Source organism: Muscardinus avellanarius (genome assembly GCF_963383645.1).
Source record: "Muscardinus avellanarius genome assembly, chromosome: 5".
NCBI classification, from domain to species: domain Eukaryota; kingdom Metazoa; phylum Chordata; class Mammalia; order Rodentia; family Gliridae; genus Muscardinus; species Muscardinus avellanarius.
The window spans coordinates 105,212,565-105,232,430 of NC_137790.1; positions in this window are offsets into that span (position 1 = coordinate 105,212,565).

The window sequence follows — 19,866 nt, forward strand, 5'->3', positions numbered from 1 at the left end:
AAAGGCCTCACGAAAATTACTTTTAAATGAGTTACCCACTTACTCGTTTGTTATTACTTTTGTTACAAAAGTCATGGTGGAGCCGGGAGCAAAACTGGTTCATTCATTCATTCAGTGAAAGAATGTAGATCTTAAAATAATTAACCTGACAAAACCACAGTAAATTGGTTTCCTTCTATACATCTGTCTGTCTATAGCAGGGAAAATCAGTACCTATCTCTATATTTTCTTAGGCATGTCTATGAAGGCCTGTGTCTATTCAAATACACATATATAAAATAGGCTTATACAGAGACTGGCCATACTGATGCTGAAAAAGAAGATTAATGCTGTCCTGGGAATAACCCTGGCACTGTCAACTTTTTTGTGGTTATCTAGGGCACACGATGCATAAGGGATTTACTTATCTGTGCATTACTATAATAGCTGTGACAACTGAAACCTTCCTCTTATGAGGAGCCCTGTGCTTAGTCCTCCTAATAACCTTGACAGTAGGCACAGTTCATGCTGTATACAGAGGAAGAGCTGAAACCCAGCAAGGCTGAGGTACTTGCCCAAGTTCTCATGGGAAATTGAAGGCAAGGCTAAGGGAATGTGAACGCCATGGACTTCTCACCATCTTGCCTCTGGACCAGACGCTAGTCTAATATGGGCTGCTGGTCATCCTAAGCCCCATGGGAAATTAATTACTCATATAATAAATGTGCTGCGGTCACAATTGTTTGTGAATATCATATCTTAGCTAAGGTCTGAAGATACAAAAAACAGAGGATATCACTTCTAAAAGGGATATAATTCAACCCCTTCATCTCATATGTAAAGAAATTAAGGCCCAGGGAATTAAACTATCTTAATTCAACCAACATTTGTAATGCCCTCACTGTGGCAGAATTTTGTGCCAGTTTACACAGTGTAGACACACATTTAATAGGAGAGGTAAAACAAGAATGCCAGTTACTAAAGTAACAGGCAGAAGAATTCTAAGGTGCCATCTCTAGTAAACGCTTCTAAGCAGACACCAAACATGGCATCAAAGATTTTTATGCAAATAAGTTTATTGTAAGAGGTTTTTGGTTTTTTTTTTTTTTTTTTTTTTTTGCGGTACAAGGATGGAACCCAGGGAAGCTATATTCCCAGCCCTATTTTGAAACAGGGTCTCACTGAGTTGCAAAGGGCCTCATTAAGTAGCTGAGGCTGTCCTCGAACCATGACTCAGCCTCCTAAATGCTGGGATTACAAGCATGTGCCATCACGCCCAGCTGTAACAGTTTTTAAGAATAGAAATTTAATAGAAACCAAAATGTTTAATAATACCAACAACCAATAAATGATAAATTATGGTACAACATCATCAATAGACAGTGATCAATTATGGCACAAATATGTAATGGAACCTTTACCAGCCATATAAATCATATTTAACAAGGATATGTTAATGAGCTAAGCATTTATCTAATAATGATATATCCATGATATAGTGGTGACGACATTGTAACATTGTAGCTACAGTTTGAGGATAAGTTTGGATCATTTTGCATCAAAATACAAACAGTGGCAGTTTTTTGCATCGGGCAATGGGTGATTATCATTTTCTTCCTTACATTCCCTGCTTTTTCCAAGCCATCGCCAATGAGCATCATGACTTTCACAATTAGCTAAATGAGTAGTACTTTTTCCAAAGTGCTTTGAAACTTCTTTGGAGATGCTTTACACTGGGGCTGTCTTCCAGTAAAGAAATATAGGCTGGGAAGGTAGACTGGGAAAAACAACCTGCCAAGGGTGTAAATATCTTTTTTTATCTGCATCATGGCATTGTTGCAAAGAGGTAATAAGCAGGGTTGGGCTTTAGGAAGAGCATCTACTGTGGGGAAGAGGGTGGGTAGGAAGGGACTGAAAGCACAGGCCATTTAAGCTGCGCCTTGGTCAGAGCAGCTGACAGAGGCTGACACAGTTGAGAGCTAGGAGAAGAAAAGAGGGGAGCTCTGCATAGCATTGCAGAGCCTACTGCTGGCTACTTGTGGAGACAAGAAGCCTCCCACCAGAGAAGGCAGTGCTGAACTTTAGTTACAGCACACTGCAAACATGGCCCCTTGGACTCTGGAATGAATAAACGAAACATAGACACGGGCGGGGGTGGGGGGAGGGATGTTGAATTAATAAAGCCCTACAGAAAACATTTCTCCTTAGTTTAACAAACCAGGAGCCTCCATCTGACTCGTGATCTATCTCATTCTGGTCTTCTGAATTGCAATACTGAGGTCATGGCTGTGCAAAGGAAGATGTAATAGAATAAATGTTCTAATCACTCCTCAGAATGCCCAACACAGTCCCTGGACAGAGAGGATGGCAAACTCCTCTCTGTGTTTCTTTTGTGTGTGTGTGTGGGGGGGGGGGTCTGGGGACGGAACCCAGGGGCATTCTACCTCCGAGCTACACCCCCTGCCCTATTTTTTATTATTTATTTTGAAACCAGGTCTCACTGAATTGCAGAGGGCCTCAATAAGTAGCTGAGGCTGTCGGTGAACCGCAATCCTCCAGGTCTCAGCCTCCCAAATGCTGGGATTACAAGCGTGTGCCACCACACCCAGCTTTCCTCTCTGTGTTTCTTATTTTCCCCTCTTCTTGTTCTTGCCTTTTATTTTCTTTTTTGCCTCCGCAATTTGCAGTGTTCCCCTAACAACTAACTCTCAGAGTCACACCAAGGAAGGGTGAAAGATACTGGAGAAAAACAAAAGTACTGCAAGCATGTATACCAAAATATTTCTGGTGCCATCCATCATTCATGCAGAGGAATTCACGCTGGTGGAGATGGCTTTTTATTTAGCCATGTTTCCTAAGATTTTTTTCCAGTTAACATTTATTAAGTTTAGAAAGAAAGAGTAATTTTGTGTGTGTGTGTGTGGTACTGGGAATGGAACCCAGGGGCTACCTCCAAGCTACACCCCCAACCCTATTTTTTATTCTTGATTTGGAAACAGGGTCTCACTGAGTTGCACAGGGCCTAAGTAGCTGAGGCTGTCTGCGAACCCAGATCCTCCTTTCTCAGCCTCCCAAATCTTGGGGTTACAAGTGTGCACCACCATGCCCAGCTTAGAAAAGAGTAATTTAAAAATATCAAAATATGCCAGATGTGGTGGTGCGCGCTTCTAATCCCCGTGCTTGGGAGGCTGAGACAGGAGGATCGTGCAGGTTCAAAGCCAGCCTCAGCTGGCTTAAGAGACCCTGTTTCCAAAATATATATAAAATAGGTCAGGCCGGGCGTGGTGGCGCATGCTTGTAATCCCCGCGCTTGGGAGGCAGAGACAGGAGGATCGAGCAGGTTCAAAGCCAGCCGCGTGTGCTGGCTTAGGAGACCCTGTTTCCAAAATGAAAATGTAAAAATAGGTCTAGGAGTATAGCCCGGAGGTAGAAGGGCTTCCAGGAACCCCAGTACCACCAATAAATAAATAAATAAATAAATAAATAAATAAATAAATAAATAAATAAATAAAATAGGTCTGGGAGTGTAGCCTGGAGGTAGAAGGCCCCTGGGTTCCATTCCCAGTACCACCAAAAAACCAAAAAAATGTCAAAATATGCCCACCAAAAAGTTTTTAACAGTGGTTGGGCACCAGAGCTATAGCAGGAAGATTGGTCACTATGTGATAAAAGAAAAGAATAGATAAATATACTACCTTAACATAAAAATTTTCATTACAAATAAAACCATCAAGAAAGTGAAATGACAAGCCATAAAAGAAAGAAAATATTTGTAAGTCATGTATCTGAGAAGTTTTTGTTTTGTTTTATTTTGATTTTTGCAGTACTGGGAATAGAACCCAGGGGCATTCTACCTTAGAGCTATACCCCCATCCCCTATTTTTATTCTTTATTTTAAAACAGGGTCTCATTAATTTGCTAAAGGCTTCACTAAGTAGTAGCTGAGGCTGTCTGCAAACTGTGATCCTCCTGTCTCAGCCTCCCAAATGCTGGGATTGCAAGTGTGCACCACCACACCTGGCTTTAGCTGAGAAGTATTTAGGAACCATAATATATAATGTACTTTTATTGCCAGGGGTAAGAGGGAGGGGTAATGAGAAGTAAATGCTAATGAGTATAATTTTCCTTTGAGAGTAATAAAATAGTTCTGAAATTAGATCATTGAGATGGTCACACAACTCTGGGAATATACTATAAAGCACCAAATTAGACATCAGAGGATGCAGACCAAAACTACACTGAGATTCCATCTAACCCCAATCAGAATGGCAATTATCAAGGAGTCAAAAACAATACATGCTGGTGAAGATGTGGGGAGATAGGAACTCTTCTACACTGTTTTTAGGGTTGTAAATTAGTGCAGCCTCTATGGAGATTCCTCAGAAAACTGGGAATTGATCCACCATATGATCTATCTATACCACTCCTGGTATCTTTCCAAAGGGACTGAAGTGGGAAGATTATAGTAATATATGCATACCCATGTTAATAGCGGCACAATTAACAGTAGCCAGATTATGAAACCAACTCAGGTGTCCATCAGCAGATGAATGGATTTCAAATTTATGGAATATACACACAATGGAATGCTACTCACTAATTAGGAAGAATAAAATAATATCATTTGCAGGAAAATGAATAGGCCTGGAGAACATTATGTTAAGTGAAATTAGCCAGTCACAGAAAGTGAAGGGTCATATGTTTTCTCTCATATGCACAAGCTCGGAAGTAATTGGGATATGAGAGGGACTTCAGATAATGAAAGAAAAACCCCAGTAGAGTGAGGGAGGTGGTCTGGGGTGGGAGGGTGAGAGACAATTAATGAAGGAAACATTTATATTATGTACGTACATGAGAATATCAATGCCAGTCTCAATATCATGTTTGGAGGTTAGGAGAGGGGAGGAAGCTAAGGGAAAACGAAACACATGCTATGTGCATATATGTCACTAGCACTCTGCACCAAATTATGATGTGAGACTATAAGACTATAGTGAACCAATAAAGGTATAAAAATAAATAAATAAATAAATAAATACAATAACATATAAAGAAAAACCATATCAGGTTTAGTTTGGAAGTTTACAACAATCATTTACATTTCAGAAAATCGTTTCCACCATGCCCTTGCAAGTCCTCTTTGCTCTCTCTGTAATGGTTTGAATTTGGAATGTCCCCCTAGCCCTCAGAGAAACAAGATAGCAGTGTTGGGTGTGGGGCTTGTTAGCTAAGGAGAGGCCCTGGGGGTGTGGCCTAGGGGATTATATATTGGTTCTTCCCCACCCGCTCTTTCTCTCCTCCCCCAAACCCCTGGCCTCCATGAGGTGACAGCAAAGCCTTGTGCTCTCCCTTTCTCTGTTCTGACTGTCCTGCCCCGAGATCCTCACATGGACTGAACTCAGAAATCTCCACAGAAACCATGACCAAATAAATTTTTCTTCCTCTAAGTTGTATGGTCAGGTCTTTTAGATTATAGCAGTGAGAATCCTAAGAGAATATATATGTGTGTGTGTGGATGTGTATATGTGTGTGTGTGTGTGTATGTGTGTGTGTGTGTGTGTGTGTGTGTGTAATACACATGTGTGAAAACACACATGTGCACAGCATTTGATGTGTTTCCCTCCACATCCCACCCCGCTCCCGCCCCCTCCCTGCACATATTAGTGAGATTGGTAGTGATACCTTCATGTATAGACATAGCATTATTTAAACCATTTTCTTCATCTGTTCTCCTTTTTCCACTTCTCACCTCCCTTCCCCAGCCCCTTCCATTATTCTATTGGTCTATATTTGAAATCCCTTTTGTTTCCTATTTTCTCTCTAGCTTCCACATCTGAGAGAAAAAATATGACCCTTGACACTCTGTGACTGGATGAATTCACTTAGTATAATATTTTCTAGTCCTTCCATTTTTATGCAAATGGCATAATTTTGTTATTCTTTATGGCTGAGTAAAGCTCCATTGTGTGTCTATACCACATTCTCATTGTTCGCCTACCTGTCCATGGATACCTGGGTTGGTTACCTAATCTGATTTTTCTGAATTGTGCTGCTGTAAACATGGATATGCATGTATCAGTATAGTATTCTGATTTTAATTCTTTTGGAAAGATACTGAGGAGTCACTCGATGCAATTGAAAATTAGTATAACCACCATGGAAATCAGTATTAAGGCTCCTCAAAAGACTAGGAATAGAGCCAGCAATATTCAAACACCAACACCCCACAACTTAATCATCTGTGGCTTTTGAGATCACAGTGACTCTAGGCATAGATGCAAGTTTGAAGCACTTTATTATATTGTTTCTGAATATTTAGAGCTTGAAAAGCATTTTTATTATAAATTAATTGCCTCCAAGTTCTTCTTGGTGCTATAGTGAATGCATAATATTGATTTTACTTAAATAATGGTTGCGGGTTGGTTCTATTATCTATGAATTTCATTTCAGAGTGGGGATGGGTGTGATGGCCCATCACATTTGTAATGCAGTGTGTGCTGCTAAAAGGATGCACTGGGGCTAATAGAGTTGAGGACCAGCCCTTCACCCCCCCCCACACACACACACAATCATAACTGCCTTTTAATTACAGGCCAAGGTCTCTGTCCTTTCCTTTCTGCACACAAAGTTGCAGACAGTTACAGCTGCAGCAGGCACAGCTCCCAACAGTTCCCTAGACTAAAACTTTCACTCACCCGGCCTCTGCCCTGGGAGCCATCAAAACTCCTTGTAGAGAGCTAAAGTTGCTTTCCAGTGCTTCCACGAGCTCCAGGGGAAGTGGTTTTTAGCTGATTGCTCCAGGTACGTTTTCTCCATTGCTCATATTTAAAAAGTAAAATGTGGCCAGGTGTGGTAGCACACGCTGGTAATCCCCACACTTGGGAGGTCAGGACAGGAGGATCATGCAGGTTCAAAGCCAGCCTCGCTGGCTTAAGAGACCCTGTTTCCAAATAATAAAAATATAAAATAGGTCTGGGAGTGTAGCCCAGAAGTCGAAGGGCATCCAGGAACCCCAGTACCACCACCAAAAAAAAAAAAAAAAACAGTAAAATGTGACTGGGCATGGTGGTGCATGCCTGTAATACCAGTACTTGGGAGACTGAGACAAGAGGATCACAATTGAGGCCAGTTTCAATAACTCAACAAGACTCTGTTTCAGAATAAAAAAAATAAAAATTTCAGGGGTGTGTTTCAAAAGTAGAATGCCTCTGGGTTCAATCCCCTGCACCAAAAATTTAAATTTAAAAGAAAACCAAATAACTAGTTCTTAAATCCCAGTCCCAGAGACGTAGGCTCAAACACTCCATAGAAGTGTGAGGAGCTATGTTATGCCCTTTTTTCCCAGAATTCCCAGGTACTTCCAGGTATGGGAACAGGTGAACAAGGCAATGCGTAGGGCAAGAGCGAAACCAGCAGCAAGAACAGGCAGAAAGGCCCAGAGGTGGGACAGAGCCCTCCTGCTAGAAGCTGACCACTGCACAGGCAGAGGCGTCTTCTGGAAGCTTCTTAGAAATGCAGAATGTCAGGCTCCATCCTAGACCTACGGAGGCAGAAACTGCACTTTAACTGGATGCGCATGAGATCCCAGAAGCACTGGAGAGGAGAACCGAAAGCTCCTTGAGGAAAGAGCCCTCGCTGATAAGCATGGCACCCTTGGCATGCAGGCATCTTTGGCACTTGGTAAAGTCAGCTTGAATCGAGTTGTACAAACACAAATTTTTATTTTATGGCAGCTGTCAAATTCAGAGACTGTTCAGACTGATGAAAAATCAATCCCTCTTCATAGGGAAATGGGCACCGGCATAGTATACTAAGCAGAGTGCGACGCGGTGCCTTTTGAGAGGGCATTCTGGCAAAAGGCACCAGACCATAAAGGATGCATGCCATTACTTTGGTTACTCCACTTCTAGAAACTTATCCTAAGGAATTTGATGGACATGTCTATGAAATTTATGTTCTCCATAGCATTGCTTATAAGAGCAACGTAATGGAAATCGCTTCAATTTCCATCAAAAGGAGATTGTTGAATATACTTACAGTGGTAACCCTCTCTAAGAGGATATAGATGTACATGTCCTATCTTGAATATGTGATATCTCTGACTTTTATTTCTTCATTTAATCACTTATTTACTTATTTTTGGTACTGGGGATGGAACCCAGAGCATTCTACCTCTGAGCTACACTGCCATCCCTTTTTAAATTTTATTTTGAAACATGGTCTCCCTAAGTTACCAGGTTCTGGCCTTGAACCCGAGGTCCTGCTGTCTCAGCCTCCCAAGTACTAGGATTACAGGCATGCACCACTCAGCTATTTCTGATATATTAAGTGGAAAAAAGTCAAGAAATAATATCTCAATATTGTGATAGATAAAATGTTCTAAACAATCAAGCACCAAAATATTAACATTTTTATCTTTTTTTAGTACTAGGGATGAATCCACGTGTACTTAAACCCCAGCCCTATTTTTTTATTCCTTATTTTGAAATAGGGTCTCACTAAGTTGAGGAGGGCCTCACTAAGCAGCTGAGGCTGGCCTCGAACCTGTGATCCTCCTGTCTCAGCCTCCCAAGTACTGGGATTACAAGCATTGGCCACCATGCCTTGCTCTATCTCTTATCCTTAAGGAAAGGTTATATTTAGTTTTAACTTTCTTTTTTAGATCCTTCTAAATTGTCTAAAATTTTTACAATTGGCAAAAATCATTGTTTATAGGAAATGGAAAATATCTTCATGTTCATAAAATAAAACAAAAGCTTCTGCTTCAGGAAGTGGAACATACTCTGTCCCTCTCATAGAATATAGAAGAGAAAGAAGAGGAGGAGGAAGAGGAGAAAGAGAGAAGAAGAGGAGGAGGAGGAGGAGGAAGAGGAGGAAGAGGAGGAAGAGGAGGAGGAGAGTACATGGAGACGGGGCCTCTGTCCAGGTTGTCTCAGCCCTAGCTACACATTGAAATCACCTGGGGAGGCTTCTTACATTACTAATCCCAGGTTCCCACTCAGACCAATCAAATAAAAATCTCTTGGGAGGAGGGCTGGAGGCTTTAAAGCTCTCCAGGTGGTTCTAATGTGGATCAGAACTGTGAAGCCCCCAAGTCTGGCTCAACCAGCCAAAGAGATTTCTCCGTCATTTGCTGCTGTTATACTCTTCATGGTGCTACAGCTCCGGCCAACAATCCCCAGTCCAGCCTGTAGGGAGGAAGCAAGGAGTAGAGGGACAGACTGACCCACACCTTCTAAAGCCAGCTTCCATCCTGAGAAGGCCCTGGCCCCACCCCCTCCTCAGATTACTTTGGGGGGGCCCCAAGGAAAGGCATGGATTGACTTCTCAGTGTTCCTGGAGGTGGCTTAGGAGCAGCAAACTTCCGTTTAAAAATACAATGCTAAAGTCAGGTGTGATAGCACAGTCCTGGCATCCCAGCACCTGGGAGGCTGAGACCGGAGGATGGCAGAGTCCAGACCAGCCTCAGCAAATAAGCAAGGTCCCTTGTTTCAAAAAAGAAAATAAAATAGGGCTGGTGGTATAGCTAAGAGGTAGAATGCCTCTGGGATACACACACACACACACACACACACACACACACACACACACATACCACTACAATGCTAGATTCCCTGTCTTGAGGAATTATAAGATGTCTTCTTATCCCTCTTTCCTCTACTTAAGCCACAATAGAACTGGTCCCTCTAAATGAGTCACTGAAAATGGAAGTTGAACACTAATTGGTATCTAGGTTCTGGATTTTTGAAGTCTTGGCAGGTTTACTTTACTGACATGGGCAGTGTAGGACATGAGGACATGTCACGAGGGAGTTAGAGGCATCCAGAGATCACAAACAAACACCCTTTCTCCCCATATTTTCTATGTCCTGTACCAGAGTCTTCCTCAGTCACCTTCTCTGGCTCCGTCCCAACAGGCTCCCCTTTCCAGGTCACTGGAAATATTGGCGTGCTCCTGGCCACAAGGTAACATTAGATTCTTCCTGGTCTGTCTGGGAGCTGAGTGAGTCTTTGTCTCTAGATAACACAGTAATTGCATTTTGTGATTAGATAGGCAGGCTGCTATCTGACAACCTAACAGAATTTCTTTCTCTAATGCCATGAAGGATTACCTGGGTGCTTTAAGTCCGGATGTACCAGTATTTTAATTTGAATCTTTTTGGTTGAACAGCGTTCTTGTTTTCTCTGTTTACACCCAGTGGTTAAGGCAAGATTTTCTACAAAGTCACTAAAGGAAAGGAGAGGAAGGCTACTCAGTTAAATGTTAAGAGTCATTGAGATGCTCCTGGCTACAAAACACTTGCCTGGCTCACTGTGCAATATCATGAAATCGGTTTATTCAAAATAATGCTTGGGAAAGGTGACTCTCCAAAAACATATTGAGTATATATTTTTCTAAAATAATAATATTAGCTAATGTATGTAAACCTAATTAAAAGAAACTTTCTTTACAGAAGAAGTAGTAACCCTTCAAATTAAACAGCCGAAGCCTGGAGTGGTGGCACACACCTGTAATCGCAGTACTTGGAAGGCTAAGCAGGAGGAGCACAGGTTCCAAGCCAGCCTCAGCAACTTAGTGAGACCCTGTTTCAAATTTTTAAATTAATTAATTAATTAATAAGGCTGGGTATAGCTGAGATGTGGAATACCCTGGCTCAATCCCTAGTACAAACAAAAGAAAATATAAAGCATCCAAATTCAAGGTGGAAATGACTTCAGTATTTTTAGCCAAAGGCCGTTTTGTTTATATGGCATATTTTTATCACTAATGAAGAAAGAATCGGGGCAGGGTGGAGGGAAAAATAACCAAGAAGAAAAAAGTGGTGAAAGAATAGTCTAAGATGGGCATGGTGAAGCACACCTGCCATCCTAGTATTTGGGAAACTGAGACAGGAGGATCACAGCTTCAACAACTTAGTGAGACCCTGTTTGAAAATAATAAATAGGGGTGTAGCTTAGATGTAGAAAGCCCTACACTTCAATCTCCAGTACCACTAAAAATAAAAAGGGAATAGGTAGTTTTGGGTGCTTAGATGAGTATACCACTTGATATCACCTTGAGCTGTTCCCGTTTGGCCAGTTAACAGGGCCATTCCTCCGCACCCAACCATGTAGCAGGCTATTCCTTCAGGAAGAGCTGTTCTACGGTTACTATGTTAATAATAGAGGAAGGGAAACCGAGACTGTTGGGTAAGGGCAAAGGAGGAAAGATATGCCTTCAGCGACTCTTTGGAAAGAGCAGAACTGCACGGGGGAGGGTGGGATGCTGCTGTGGCTCCAAAGGCTTGCTGTCTGCTTCTTCTGCACCCCAGCTTCGGAGGCTTGTACCAGTTCTCCAACCACCAGGATGTTCAGTGTCTTCCTCTCAAGAATACCACCACTGGCCGGGCATGGTGGCACATGCTTGTAATCCCAGCATTCAGGAGGCTGAGTCTGGAGGATTACAGTTCATGGATAGTCTCAGCTACTTAGCGAGGCCCTTTGCAACTCAGTGAGACCCTGTTTCAAAAATAATAAAATGACTAAAAAACAGGGCTTGGAGTGTATCTCAGAGGTACAATGTCCCTGGGTTCCATCCCCAGTACCACGAAGAAGAAGAAGAAGAAGAAGGAGGAGGAGGAGGAGGAGGAGGAGGAGGAGGAGGAGGAGGAGGAGGAGGAGAAGGAGAGGGAGGAGGAGGAGGAGGAGGAGGAGAAGGAGAGGGAGGAGGAGGAGGAGGAGGAGGAGGAGGAGGAGGAGGGGGAAGAGGAGGAGGATACCTGTCATCCTGTCATCCCAGTACTTGGGAGATGGAGACAGGAAGATCACAGGTTCGAGGCCAGCCTTAGCAACTTAACCAGACTCCCAGAAACAAAAAGGAATTCAGTGTGACTGAATCAAAGGGAAAATATAGGAGCTGAACTCAGAAATGAAGTAGACACCAGATTGTGTAGGGCCCTGGAGGCCACTGGAATGACTTTAGATTTCATTTTGTTTGCAAGACAAAACCAAGAGATCTTAGCCCCCAAGTATTTAACATGCTGCACAGAGCAATTTAAGAATATATATTGAGTTGAAGTTTCCATAGGAAATCAGAGAAGAGGAGGCTCAAGTGCTTAGTATACATTTAATCACAAATAGGATATGATCTGAGTCCCAAAGGAACATGAAAATGTGGCTAGCTCCAGAGAAAAAGGGTGAGAAAAACAAGAAGAGAAGGCTAAGGGGAGGTTTTATGGTCAGTGGGAAGACCTGCTGGATCACAGGGGATAGTCACTTCATGCCTGCCTCCCCGCCAGATGGAGACATCTTGGAGGGAAAGGTCCATCTTTCCCCTCTATTTATCTCTGCTCCTTGGACACACAGTGCCAGATATTTACCAAGTGCCCCATAAACATTAGAGCCTCTGAGCCCATTAAGGTAAATGGTGTGTACTGAGAACAGTACAAGCCAAGAGCAGAGTGGGGCTGGGTGCGTTGGAGTCAGACTGTAGAGAACTAAAAGTTCCCGGAGCACACACAGTAACCTACATCAATAACTACATCTATATGTCTTTTTATTGTTGTGTCACGTAAAATGGCCATTCTTAAAACTTGAAGAATCAGTCTCGCCAAAATTTTCTGGCCTAAAGTGAAGACTCTTAAGCATACTGGAAGTTTCCTTTGGTGGCAGCGGAAAGAATCTCAAAGAAGCAGGTGGCCAGCCTCCCAAATTGCTGAATCCAAAGCACAAAAGGGGACTGGCCATGGGTTAAAACTCAGTGAACAGAGAAAACAAAAGCAGCACCCAACCCGGAGACACAAAGCCAGCCATCCACACTGCAGCGATTGCTCTGGGAGGGAGCTGCTCCTATGGGCAACTTACTTAGCGTATCTAGGGATGTATCCACTTAAGGATCTTCCTGAACAGCCCTTGGGAAGCCAGCTGTTAACAATGTGAACAAAGGCACTTAGGAGAATCCTGCTGCAGCTGTGCTTCTCCACATTGGGATGAGGACATTTACAGAGGCCGAGTCACTAGGAAGAGTTTTGAGGAACATTAGGTCACCTTTTTCTCTTATATATTTAAAAGGAACATCACCACATAGACAACTAGGAAAATGACCAATCTTGCCTGGAAATCATCCCACGCCTGGCACGAGATTAATATCATACAAAAATATAAAAGGCTCTGTTCACCCTCTTAAATATGGAGCCAAGGGGAAGTGCCGGCCTGTCAGTCAGGGGACCCACCTGATAAGTGCTAAGTCACTTCAGTGCTCAGGTTCCAAAGCTCCGCTCTGAAAGCAGCTGGGCTGGTGACTTTACCGTGGATATTTTTGAGAGACAGAAGGTAGATGGAGTTGGGGTTAGGTTTTTGTTCTGTAGAGTATATGCAGAGAACAGCTGAACCAATTTTTTTAAGGAAAAGAATAATTAAGGAGAGATGACAGTTTGCCACGAAGTGCTGAAATATGAAGAATCATATGTCTAAAATGAGAATCATTCTTAGAAAGTGTAGGCATAATTTCTCCCCAGAGATGTCCATGTCCTAATCTTTGAAACTTGTGACTGTGTTACCATATGTGATAAAGGGGACTTTGTAGGAGTGATTGAGTTAGGCATCTTGGGATGAAATTATTCTGGATAAAATGGTGGGCCTGATGTCTTCACAAGATTCTTATAAGAAAAAGGCAAGATCTGGACATGGTGCCACGTGCCTGTTAATCCCAGTACTTGGGTGTCTGAGACAGGAGAATCCCAGGTTTAAAGCCAGCTTCAGCAACTTAGTGAGACTTTCTGCAATTTAGCAAGACCCTGTTTGTTTTAATAAAGAATAAAATAGTGCCGGGTGTTGCTCAGAGAAGAATGCTCCTGGGTTCAGTCCCAGTACCACAGAAAGATGGAAAGGAGAGAGAGAGAGAGAGAGAGAGAGAGAGAGAGAGAGAGAGGATGCTATGCTATTCTGCTGGCTTTGAAGATAAAAGAAAGGACCACACAGATTGTCCCCTACAGCCTCCAGAAGGTACAAAGCCCTGCAGACTCAGAACTGCAAAACAAGTTTATATTGTAAGTATGTGGCTATTTGTCCCAGCAGTCAAAGAGGCCTGACACAGGGGGGAGTTCTGTGTGGCTCTATTGTCATCTCTCGATTTCAGGAAGCTTTCGATCAAGTTGGCTTTCCTTCAGTACCTCAGGAGTCCAGTGGTATTTCTGTCCTGGGTGTGGGGACAAGCTGAGATGGCGTGCTGCCCAAGTGGGTGTAGATTGGCTTCTGGAGGCTCAGCAACACTGAGAGGGAGGACGCATGGCATGACAGTGCCAAGCCGAATGATCTCTGTCACAAATGCCCTCCAATCTCATTCTCTCCAAATGGCCTCTAAAACCAGTTAGGGTGAGATCAGAACTTTGTGCAAAAAGCCACCTTAGGCTGGTTTTGAACCTGTGATCCTCCTGTCTCAACCTCCCAAATACTGGGATAACAGGTGTGCACCACCATACATGGCTGTCATTACATTTTATAAATGACACAACTAGAGCAAAGCCTCTGTCCAATGCTGCTCAGCTAGTGAGGACAGAGCCAGAATTGGAGCCCAGGAACCTGGCTCCTGAGCTGTATCTTTAATCAGGGGCCAGTAGCTCAGCACAGCGCAGCAGAAACAGCAAGGCCTTCACGCCAGTTTATAGGCGTGGGATGAGATCGCAGAAAGGTCCTTTGGCCCCTGTGTCACCAAATGAAGCTAATCAGATGAGGTGGCTTTTACTCTGTCTGCAACCTCATTCTACTTGGGGACACTAGTTAGAGGAATCCTGAGTGACCGTCACCTTCCAGACATGAGCAGAGCTGCCTCCATCAGCAAATGCTCCCTCCGCCCCAGATGTTCCGGCAGAGGCTGGGCTGCTATTCCTCAGGAATGTCATGAGGGGATTTCTATAATCCCCTGGTGTATTTGTAAAATCAGGCAGAAATGATTTGGGGCTGTTTACTGTTTGGTTAGCCTTCATTTTCTTCTCTTCCTCGCCTCCAAAGGTAGGCTGCAACCTAATTCTGTAATCCTGCCTATTCAGTGAACTTCTAACCTGTAATCATTTTTATCCTCAAACAAACCTGCTTTTGCCATCATTATATTTGGAACCCATGAACCCTCGCGCATGGCAGCAAACACCGCAGTGATGGATTTCTCCTCCTGAGGCCTGTCAGCCTGCCTTAGTTATGGCTGTGAAGTATTTTGAGAAACTTGAATTAAAGTGCTAGAGAAAGCACAACACGCATTTATTGCTCATCTTGGAGAGGCAACAGCAATAAGCTTCCAGAACTGTCTTTGATTAACATAATCTGGGGCTAATGAATATGGATATTGTCAAGAGTCACCTAGAAGCATGTTTTCTTTTGTACAGTTTGTTCTCTCCAGTAAATTTCCTACCAAGGAAGGCAATGCCCCAAGACCCTGTTTGCATCAACAGAGCAAAAGCAGGAGGAGCCGTGTAAAAGGAATGGAGTCAGGAAAGGGTTCCTGCCACTTTCCACCTTGGTCTAGCTGATAATCCACATTCTTCCCACAATTTCTAGCTAGCAGGACTATTGAATGCAAATAGAACTGTCCCCTCCCAGGAAGCCCAGTTTATTTCTCGGTGTCCTGTGATGCTCTCTGATGAGGGCTGGGCAGGAGCAGGCTCCTCGGGAGTTATCTCCAGACAGTGCCGTGGCCATAGCTGCTGTCTGCAGAGAAGTGTTGACAGGAGGCCCCACCGCCTGCCCGGGACAGGACAGGAAACACAAAGTGTCTGAGAGACCCATGGCCCCTTGTAGGAGACGTTAAAATCTAGTTTTTCACCCCTAGCACTTTCGTCATTGTATCAGGTATGGGTTGTGGGGCCTCAGCCCTGCTGTGCTGGAACTTTAAAGAATCCCTATAAGTCCAGAGCATGGTTGGTGTCTAGCACTTGGGAGGCTGAGACAGGAGGATCACAGGTTCAAGGGCAGCCTCAGCAAGTGGTGAGACCCTCTGCAACTTAGTAAGACCCTGTTTCAAAATAAAAAATAAAAAAAGGCTGGAGTTCTAGCTTGGAGGTAGAGTGTCCCTAGGTTCAATCTCCAGTACCACAAAAACAGAAAGAAACAAAGAAAAAAAAATTCAGATAAGCACACACATCTCAGACAAACTGAACCAGAACTCCTGTGGTACAGCACAGGTGCCAGGGTGTTTGAAGGCTCCCTGGTAGTTCCAATGTGCAGGCAGGAGGAAAAGCCACTGCCCAGGGGTGAAGATGGGGAGCCCTTGCACATCCCTCAAAAGCCCAGCACTGAGGCCACCTGCCCTGACCATGGCTGTGCCCTGCTGTGGGGCCACTCCTTGTTTCCAGCAGTGTGTGACCCAGGTGGCCCTTCTCATACCAGACAGTTCCCCGTCCTGCGTGCATCAGCCTGTGCTCAGGCACCGCCCTGGCTGCAGAGCTGCACTGGCCTATAGCTGGTGTTCACCTCTTTATATCTGTCCACCCCAGGACCGGGTTAAAGGGTTCCTCTGGCCATGATTCTTTAGCTAAATAGTGCACAGTGGCTACAATGAACTTTTAGAAAAGTAAAATATCTCATAGTGCTCACTGAATAAAACCCTGCAATAGCTTCTTACTAGATTTAGGGTCAAACTCAAATTGCTCAGCTTGGCTTGGTAGACCTCATCCCTATGAGCCCTGCGGGCATCCAGCAGGAGAGCCAGAAATCCAGATGTGAGCTCTACAAGGCCACATCTGGCTCCGCCCCTTAAGAGATCCCTGATGGTGACCATGACCGTGCTCACCTGGCCACTCCTCTGCTCTCCATTGCCTCCTCTGCAAAGGCAGATTTGTCGTGAGGATTAAGTATTTGACCCTCAGCTAACCCAGCACCCTGCACGAGTTATACTCAGTTCCTGGAAGAGGCCACACCCACCCTGCCCTCTGGATCCACTCTGCCAGGAACACTCTTCCCTGACACCTGGCACCACTGGCTCCTTCTAGTCACCTGGAAGCCAATGCTCTGTCTGCAGAGACTGCTCCAGCCCTTCGTCACCCTGTTTTTTTTGTTGTTGTTTTTGTTTTTTTTTGCTCAAGCCTGCATTCCAGCCTGTATTCATTGGCTAGGGCTGTCATAGCAAAGTACCATAGACTTGGTGACCTAAACAACAGAAACTTATTGTCACAGTTCTGGAAGCCAAGGTGTTGCAGGGTTGGTTTCTTCTAAAATATGTAAGGAAGAATCTCTTCCATGCCTCTTTTCTAGCTTCCGGTGGCTTCCAGCAATCCTTGGTGCTCACTGGCTACAGAACTGCACCCTAGTTTCTGCCTTCATAGTCACGTAGTCCTTTCCTGAATATGTCCGTGTCAGTTTCGAATGTCCCCTTTTATAAAGACACCAGGCAGATCCAGATGTGGTGGCACAGGCTTGTAATCCCAGTACTTGGGAGGCTGAGACAGGAGGATTGTGGGTTTATGGCCAGCCTCAGCTACTTAGGCCCTCTGCAACTTAGTGAGATCCCATTTCAAAAAGTAAAGAATAAAAAATAGGGATGGAGGTGTCGCTCAGAGGTAGAATGCCCCTGGGTTCCATCCCCAGTACCACAAAAATATAATAAATAAATAAATATCCTAGGTATATTAGATTAGGAGCCACCTTCTCCAGCATAAGTGGCCCATCCTAACTAAGGATTGTAGCTTAAATAAGCTACAATTATCAGGTCCCAGGGGTTTAGGACTTAACACATGAGTATAGGAAGAGATTCAACTCAGCCCATATATAGCCCTATAATTCTCTGGAATAATCTGTCTATGCATTGGCCTGGATACTGTCTTCTCACCAAACACCAGCTCCAGCTGAGCAGGCCTTGGACATCTTATTTACCACAGCAACTATCTCCTTATTTGGGCTGTTGCACAATTCTTGAATGAATAAATGAACTAAGACTAAGACAACAACCCAATTTCCTGAATAAGAATACTGATGAAACCATGATAGTGATGCGATTATTCAGGTATTTAAGATATTTTCAAAACTATAGATGTGGGGGAACCTTCAGATATATTGTTAAGCAAAACAAGAAAGGTTTAAGTCAGAGTAAACGATATCATTCCATTTATAAACACACATATACACACACAAATAGATGTGTACACATACTTATGTAGAAAAAGATCTCTAAGAATATAAATCAAAGTTTAATGATGGCTTGTTGCTAGTGAATAGTATTTTACCTCATCGTTTTTATTATTGATATTGTCTAATTTTTCTGTAATTTCTGCTCTTGTAATAAGAAAAATAATAAAATACAGGTTTTTCAGGAAACAACAAAAAGAAGCCTTCTCACTTGCCCTGTGTTTGGGTGTCTGCCATCTCCCATTCTAGACTGAAAGCTGCAGGAGCTCAGGACCTCAGATGTGTAGCTCTGTGCATAATGCCATGCTTGGCACAGAAAGGATACTCTATATATGCTAGATGAACTGAAACTAAATAGATAGTTCATTCATTTCCTTATAAGAGCACAACCAAAGCAGTTCTAGCAGCCTCCCTGGTATAACAAATGAATGGATAAATGGATGGATGGATGGATGAATGAATGAATGAATGAATGAATGAATGAAAATTTGGCTCGCAAATGTGGAAAGAAGAAAGAGAAGAAAAAAGAAGAGGAAGAAAAGGAGACTTAGGGAAAAGGAGGAGGGGGAGGCGGAGAAGGTGGGGAAAGGGGAGGGGGAGGAGGTGCTGTCACCCAACACCTGTGAGCCAAACTGCCATACCAACTGTTTCTCCTCATTAGCATTTACAACGTTTTCAGAAAGATAAATGCTACATAAAGTGCTAAGTAGTGTTAGTTAATTAATAATATTAGTAGATTATGTAGGCAGGTACTTACTGTACATATAAACTTCTAGACTTATCAGTATGGTATATAGTATTAAATATGGTATACAGTATAGAATCAATGTTTGGCTATACCACTAACAAGGAAAGCAGCTTCATAAAATATTTGCATTTTCTAATTTGACAAAATTTTAGAAATCACCTAAAACCATGGTTCTCAACTGTATCAGACCCCAAATCCCTTTTTATTTTGTCACACACCCTGTTAGTATCCCAAGGTGAAATCATAGGCTGCCTGCATCCAACATGTTTCAGCAAATCCCCAGACATGGCCAGATGAAGCCATCAGATAATTGTACTACATGAAGAATCGTTGCAATGAGCCCTTCCAAATGGCAGGTGCACTGCGCGAGAGGCACAAGCCACAAGTGGTGTTGCCTGAAACTTCAGGTTTCTGAAATGGTGGACAACTCTTCTTAAGGTCTGGACTAAACAATTTGTAATCTTCCATTGATTTATTCTATAGTTGGTTGCTTTCTTGGAAAATTCAATGTATTTGTGTAGTAAGACCACCCAAAACATTCTGCATGTCTATATGCAAAAACAAGTTCTGGGCCATAAGCATCATTACAAAGATGCTCATCTACAGAAACATCAGGCAAGACGCTGGAAAGATGTATCACGCTGCCCTACACATTTACTATTTCAGCTACACCCCAAATGCCAGGAGCACTCCACCATGCTAAACTTTAAGAGAAAAAATTTTAAAAGTGACAAATATTTTTCATTTCACTTGAAAGCCAGGTTCAAAGCAACCCCACGACCTCTTTTGAGAATCATAGGTATAATTTTACAGCCTTGTTTTGAAAATGAAGGTTTTGTGTCCTCCAAAAATATGCCTAAGAATTATAGACCAAATCTTGACAGAGCCAAGTGAGAAGGACTTAGAGCTGACACAGAGGAGCATTTCCCATGAGCCGGGATGTTTAATCCTTACACCAACGTTAGGAAGGACACTTTATTATTCCACTGGACAGCTGAGACAGAAACACAGGGAAGTGAGTTAAGTGCCCCAAACAGAAAGTGATAGGGC